The following is a 7,989-nucleotide window of genomic DNA, read 5'->3' as shown; positions in this document are numbered from 1 at the left end:
AGAGAGAGAGAGAGAGAGAGAGAGAGAGAGAGAGAGAGAGAGATGTTGTTATGTGTCTTTGAGTTGGAACCAACTCATTGCTGACCTTCCAGTAGGTTTTCAGGGCAGTAAGTCACATAGCAGGAGACTGCGTACCTTCTAGTGCAGACCAGCTGGTGGAGTCAAACTATGTGCCTTTGGAATTGAAGCACAGTTTCTTGCCACTAGGCCACTAGAGCTTCAGGTCTCAGTCTCGGTCTCTGTCTAGGTCTAGGTCGATGTTGTCGTTCATTGCTCTTGAGATGAGGACAACTCATAGTGACCCTATGAACAAAATGCCTGAAGCCTTTCTATAACTATTGCTCTTTCTCCATGTTCAGAGAGTATCCAGAGGCATGTGATTTAGAAAGTGGATGCCACTCCTGCTTCCAAATCCTTCTAAAAACTAGCACCTCCACCAAACATTGTCCACCATGGGCAGCCATTATGACATTTGACCCCAGTGGCACAAGGTTCAGATAGATATACAGATATAGAGCCAGAGATAGATAATATGTAGACATATCTGCACCTGCGTCTTTGTATACATCTACATAAGAATACCTCCTTCTCCCCCTCCCTTTCCCTCTCCTTTTTCCTTTCCCTCTTCCTCTCTGTCTCCCTCTCCCTCTCTCTCCCCTTCTCTCTCTCCTTATCCCTCCTCTTATTTATCCCTTCATTCACTTATTTAAAGGGTACTCTGTTGATGGTAATTTTTAGGACTTTGTGCTGCTAACTTGTATCCCTAACCTCTTGGTTAATTCAAGTCCACCAGGGTTCAATGCAGGAAGATGAGAAATGTCTCTCTACATTATTTATAGTCTTAGAAACCATTGAAGAGTCAGCTATGAGTCTGTTGGCTGATGCTATGAGCTATCAACGAAGTAAGTAATTTATATTAGTTAAGGATCTGTAATGATAGAAAAAAGTTAAGCTTTAGCTGATGTAGTGAAAAGTTGATGGTACATACATCCATACCATGTAGAGCTTCCATAGGAAAAAGATATGCTGATACGCTTTCATGATTTTAACCAAGAAAACTTTGTGGGGCAACCCTATTTGTCTTATTCTGTGTTAATTGAAGTTAGATGTCTTCCATTTAATTACAACTCATAGTGGTCCTTTGAACCACAAATTGGACCCTTGCTCTATTTGAGCCATCCTCATGATCTGGAGATTAACAATACTTACCTGAGGAAAAGTAAATCCAGAACATTCTCAGTGGTTGCAAATGCCTTATAGGTGTCCAGGAATTTCCAAATATAGGAATAGTTTCCTCCTAGGAACGCAGGCAACAAGAGACCCACTATCTTATTCAGTGTGCCTGGAGTGATGCCTGTCACAGGACAATTCTGACCCAAATCCTGGGCTGAGTCATCTTCACACTAGAGACAGAACAAGGAGGAGAGTCAATCAGAGGTAGCGTCATAACAATCATGCAGCTGTGTGAGTCAAGGGCTCCAAACGCACATCAGAGACACCTAGAACCCCAGGAACATGTGGCAGGAAATTAGATACATGTGTATTCAGCAGAAATAGGATCTCTAACTTCAAAGCAGATTTTGACACGTAATGACATTAAAGTCAGAAATATCAAGTCGTTTTTCAAGGAACCATAACTTAATTCTCAATTAAGAGTACAATCCTTCCAGTGATTCCTGATTCTATATATGAGAAGACATCCTGAAGCTAAATAGGAGAGGACAGATGCTTAGTGGTGTCACATGTCTGCTCAAAGTCCCATGTCAGGAACCCAGACAATTCACCACTCTGGGTGGGCTATATGATGTCCCCGCTGTTCTTTGTGAGGCTTCCTCTGCTCCTGTCTTCAGGTGAAGAATCTGGGACAAGTTCAATCTCTCCTGATCTAGGAAACAGTGGCTAAAGCATGCACGCTACATGAAGCATCCTTGATGTAAAGAAACATGTCTTTTTCCTTCCCTTGTGAAAAGAGAGGCATGAGAACCTAAAGTGTGGTGTCCCAGTTCTAGGCATGTTGTGTCTGAAGATCCCAAAGTAGAGAAAGGCTCTTATGCTTTCAGATATTTAAACAAACATACAAACAACCACAACAAACCCCCCTATACAAACAAAAAAGCAAAAAGAAACTCAGAGGGAATATATGAATAGACACAAACATTTGATAGGTTGCTTAGTAAATCAAAATAATATTGATTCCGTTAACCAACTGACATCAGATAGGCACAATATGCAGTGAATCATGACACCTAGGGAATGCTCAGTGAAGGAATGAGACACTGTCATATGCTTCTGTTTACTATGTATAAAAAATCAGACTCTAGAGGAATCTATCTTTCAATGTACATTTCTTGCACCTCTGCCCTCATTTCTGAAGTCTCTCATGGGTAGAGATTTATAGTTTAGAACCCTGCACAAGACATTCCCTTCAGCACTCCTGAACGAGTAGTTGATGAGAACCACATCTGCTTTCCCCACCAATGGGAATATCAGTCTCACAGGACCCCATCTGATCACTTCCTGCGTGAAGATGTAGATGCTCTATCCATCTACACACACCTTGTGATTACTCCGGTGCTTCCTCATCTATTATTCCCGGGAGAAGGAATGTGAGATACCATCAGTCTGCTCCTCCATGCTCTCTTTTGGGGAGCCCCATAAAGACAGTGCTTTTCAGTGGGTCCAGAAGAGTTCGTTAACTGTCTGCAAAGCTACTTCTTTCTCTCTCAAACCCTTCCATCTCTGATGCTTTCTAAAACATTAGAAGAGTCCCAGTTCCTGTGTATCAGTATACAGTGGGGTCAATGTGAAGGTGAACAATCCTTGTTTGCAGATTATTGTTACCAGGTCCTTTAATTTGCATTCTCCCATCCCTTTTTTTAATTTTTTACACCCTAAAACTACCCATGCCCATCAATTACCACCTCTTATTGTTTGTAAGCAAAGCAAATGTTTGTTCTTTCCATCAACAGAAAGCACAACCCACAGGGTTCAGCAAGTTCTAGAGGCTTCCATTACTTGTCATAACTCCGTTTACCCCCTGGGGTCTAAGGGTGTCGTGGCATCACTCAAACGCTCTCATCTTCAAATAATTTTAATAATGACCTTTACTACATCAAGGCCGCCATCTTTTCTTAAAAGAGAAATGGGTCCCACTGTCTTCTCCTCAGTCTAGAGGATCTAGATGAAAAGGCAAGAGTTCCAGGCAATAATCCCTTCAGTGGGACAGTTTGCTGGGCACTGAATTGCCAAAACAAAATAAGTCCACAAACCCTGGACACCAAACTCAACAGTTCCCTCTCCTACTTCCTATTAGTACAGAGCTTAGAGACCTTGCAATGGAGAAGTGATGGCTCAGAAGCAGATAACTACTTCTGAGACCTGGAGGAAGATCTGGGGAGGGTGACACCAGCACAAACAAGATCAGTATGAATAAGCAGGCTGAATAACTCTGCTGAATAACATGAGAGTATAGGGCAGAGAAAGCACAGATGAGAGTGCCCACTGAAACAGTGACCTACTCAAAGCCTATTCTCTAAAGCCCTGGGAATAAACTGGAGTCATTGGTTAAAGAGATAATTTCCAGTATACTATGTCATCAAGGGAGTTGACACAGGGGTATGAATCAATTCCTTACTGGGCCTACATTCACCCTCTTGACCACAAGGACTCCCAGTGGTGGACTAGGACCAGGCATGCCCAACTTCTTGCTCTGACTTAGCCTTAGATAAGAAGACGTTACGGTTTGGATCTTAAGAGTGTCAACAGTAAAATATACCATGATCTTAATCCTCATCATCACCTCTGCCTTAGATTATCGTTATCTCTCCTTCTCTCAATTTTACTCATTTTTTCCACGAATCATTTCTGTATCATCAATTATATTTTCCTTTATTTCCTGTGCATAGACTAATTCTCCATAAGGACAAGCATGCCATGACCAGGGGACTGAAATGACCCTGGTAGGGGTATATGGCTTCCTACGTATCATCACAAATTTTAGTCTTTCCTGAATCGGTCCAGCTTAGCCTCCCCGGGTTACCTTAGAGTTCTTTTGAGAAACAGTTGCCCTTCGGAGGTGAGAGCGAATCCATTTTTGGATTTCTCGAAGACAGGATGAGTCTTTGTGTTTACTGAAACAAGAGAAAAACATCTTACTCTACTGAGTGTCTTCACTCAAATGAGCTGAGTTTGGCAGTTAGCCTAGAGGGTTGGCTCCTTGATTTAAATTATGTTTGGTTCTATTACTAAGGAAGTGATGTCACATTCTAAGTGCTCACCTGAGCCCCCTCCTCTGAGAGCTCTCTTAAAGGGACCTACTTTTTATGTGAACACTTACTTCTCCTCTATCCCATCTCTTAATGCACACAGTACTACAACACAGTCTTTCTCAGAGAAGCGCAGACATTCCTGGGTGTATCTAAGGCCCAATATTTGAGAATAAAAGCTGATTCTCTCCTCACTTCTGTTTTGTGTCCTGTCTGGGACCCTGGGCAAGTCATTGTGCCTCCTAGATCCTCCCTAGTCTACCGGCTGTATATTTATAGTCATGCCAGGATTTCTGCTTAAGAAACCTATCAAATCCGTTTAGGATAGCGTTCGTTATGAGTTGCAAACGGCTCGACGGCACATAACAACAACAACAACAACAACATGGAATAATATGAGAAAATCAAAGAACTACAACCTTGATCATGAATATGGAAAATGGCACCATTCCCAGATAGGTATGCCACAGGATAGGTCTACATGAACATTTGTATGTATTGATAATATAGCTTTGTAGCTCTAACAGAGGTCACATTGTGTCAACTTTACAATGATAACCACACACTTAAATGGAATGAGAATTGAGATTTGGACTTGAGAATCGCAGTCTCAGGGATCATGTAGGGCTATTTGAATAACAAAGGATAGATTTTGCTTTAGTGACTATAGCCTGGTAGGTAATTGTGCAACAATGTATGAATATTAAAAAAAAGTGACTGGGGAAGGAGAGGGAGGTAGAGCGGGTAAAATGCACAACAGTGAATAAATAAAAGTCTAACTTTTAAAAGAAATTTAAAAAAAATTAACTTTTCTGTTGTTGTTGTTATGTGTGGTTGAGTTTCTTGCGACTCATAGCGACCCTATGTACAATAGCCCTAAACCCTGCTCTATCCTGTGCCAATCGCACTGCCTCTGACACACCCATACCAATTACCCCAGTCACTGAATCAATCCACCTCATAAAGGGTCTTCCCCTCCTGCGCTGTCCCTCCACTCTACCAAGCATGATGTCCCTCTCCAAGGACCTGTCTCTCCTTATAACATGTCCAAAGTATGTCAGACAAAGCCCCAGAATCCTTGCCTCCAAGGAGTAGCCTAGTTAAACCCTCTCCAGGGTGAATCTGTTTGTTTTCTTGGCAGTCCATGGTACATTCAGTACTCTTCTCCAGCACCACAGCTCAAAGGCATCCGTTCTCCTTCTATCCTCTGTAGTCATTGTCCAGTTCTCTGATGAATAACAAGTGATTACAAAGACCATGGCCTGTATCAGACGCATCTTGGTCTCCAGAGACACACCATTGCTAAACGTTCATTAAAATCACAATGAAAATCAAATTTTGTAACTAAAAATTATACCAAAAGGAATTGGTGGAAACAGGAAAAAAAGTCATAAAACAATGTATGAGCAAGAGCCTGTGGTGATAAAGGAGAAGTTTAAGATGCTCTGAAATAACTGGCAAAATACAAGGCCCCAGAAATTGGTGGCATACCAATTGACATAATTCAAAAGAGATGCTGCTCTAGATGTGCTCACCAAGTTGTGCCAAGAAAACTGGAGGACAACCACCTGGCAAACTGACTAGAAGACATCCATATTTGTTCCAATTCCAAAGAAAGATGACCTGACAGAATGTGGGAATTATTGAACAATAACATAAATATCACAGACAAACAAGATTCTACTAACAGTTATCCAAAATCAACTGGAGCAGCATACCAACAGAGAACTTTTGGAAGTGCAGGCTGGCTTTAGAAGAGGCTGTGATACTAGAGTTGTTGTACCTAACATTAGAGGGATCTTAGCTGAAAGCAAAGAGTACCAGAGGAATGTGTATCTATATTACACTGATTATACAAAGGCATTTGACTGTGTGGATCAGAACAAACTGTGACTAACTTGGAGAAGAATGGGAATCCCAGAACTCTTTATTATACTTATGTGAAACCTATACTTGAACCAGGAGGCAGTCATCAGAACACAACAAACAAACAGTGCATGGTTCAAAATCAGGAAGGGTGTGCACCAGGGATGTGTTCTATCTCCATATATTTTCAATCTACATGGGCAACAGATCATCTGGGAGGCTGGGCTCTATGAGGAAAAATGTGGCATTAGGATTGGATGAAGACACATCAGCAATCTTCATTTTATAGATGACACAATTGTGTTCGCTGAACCTGAGAAGGACCTGAAGTGCTTGCTGCAAAAGGTCAAGGACTGCAGCCTTCAATATGGATTGACTCTCAACATAGAGAAAAGATTCTCACTAATTGGCCAATTGTCAGCATCAAGATAGATGGTGAAGAGAGGGAGACTGTTAACAGCTTCAGTTTGCTTGGCTCCACAATCAACATTCTTGGTACAGAGCAGCCAGGAAATTAAAAGACTAATTGCATTGGAAAGGTTTGCTGTCATGGACCTCTCTAAAGTACCGAAGAGCAATTATGTTAATCTGGAACTTAAGGTGTGCTTGAACCAGGCCATTATTTTTTGCAACTACTTGCTTTGTGTCAAAAAGCTGAATAATGACTAGGATGATAGAAAGAGAATGGGTAACTTTGAGCTTTGGTACTGGAGAAGAGTATTGAATATATTATAGACTGCTAGGAGAACAAACACGTTTATCCTAGAGAAGGTGAAACCAAGCAATTCAGAAGCTTTGTGTGACATACTTTTGGCATGTTGCAAGGAAGTCTCAGTCCTTGGAGAGGGACATTATTCTTGGGAGGGTAGAGGTAGAGGGAAGGGACATTATTCTTGGGAGGATAGAGGGACAATGTAGGAGAGGAAGACCCTCAATGAGATAAATTGATTCAGTGGATAAGGTAATTAGAGTAGATGTGTCTGACACAGTAAGTTTGGCACAGGATAGAGCAGGGTTTAGGGCTGTTGTACATAGCATCGCTATGAGTTGCAAGTGACTCAATGGCACATAACAACACAACAGCATTAAGGAAAAAAAAGAGAAATATGTATTAAGAAAAAAAATCATACGATGACTATCTAGTTTCCACAGCTTCTCTCCTTTCTAGAGCAAAGAAGAGTGAGTAAAAAAAGAAGCAGAAAAACAAAGAACTTATGAAATATAATACAAAATGGGTAACCCTGGAAGACATTATGCTGAGTGAAATATCTCAGTCACAAAAGGACAAATATTGCATAGTGTCACTGTTGTAAAGTGGGACGGACATCAGAGTTGGGGGGAAATTAAGAGAGAGTAAATTATATATAATACGTGGAAACAGATGAGAGAGATCACTGTTTAGGATGAATATATGATTAGGTATTATTGACAAGAGCCCAGAATGAAACCTGCATAGTGAAGTGGACTGGGGGAGGGGGATGCAGAAGATTGTATAACAGTGAAATAATTTTTTTTTTTACTTGTCAAAGAGAAAAGTGAACTGGGGGAAAGGGGTGGGCAGGGAGAACAGTGTGCAATAACGAATGAATAGAAATAAAAAAAGAAAAGAAAAACAAAACAGAAAGAGTTAATCTGTACCGTTAAAGATCTTTGTGTTCCTCAATATCCACAACTTCAGATGAAGTATTAGATAATGCCCAGACACAATTGCTATCATGTCTGGAAGGCATAAAAACAGAAAGTTCTAGATAGACTGAGAAAATAATGTAGAAAACCCCCTCAAATTAACAGTTTTAGCCAGACTTAATAGGCAGCGTCAGGATAGATGGCGAAGAGATTGAGATTGTTCACAGCTTCC

This window comes from Elephantulus edwardii, unplaced genomic scaffold (genome assembly GCF_000299155.1).
Source record: "Elephantulus edwardii isolate Elephantulus edwardi_28Jun2011 unplaced genomic scaffold, EleEdw1.0 scaffold00142, whole genome shotgun sequence".
In the NCBI taxonomy this organism is placed as follows: Eukaryota; Metazoa; Chordata; class Mammalia; order Macroscelidea; family Macroscelididae; genus Elephantulus; species Elephantulus edwardii.
The sequence above is the reverse complement of the archived record's forward strand: the minus strand, read 5'-3'. Positions refer to the sequence as shown.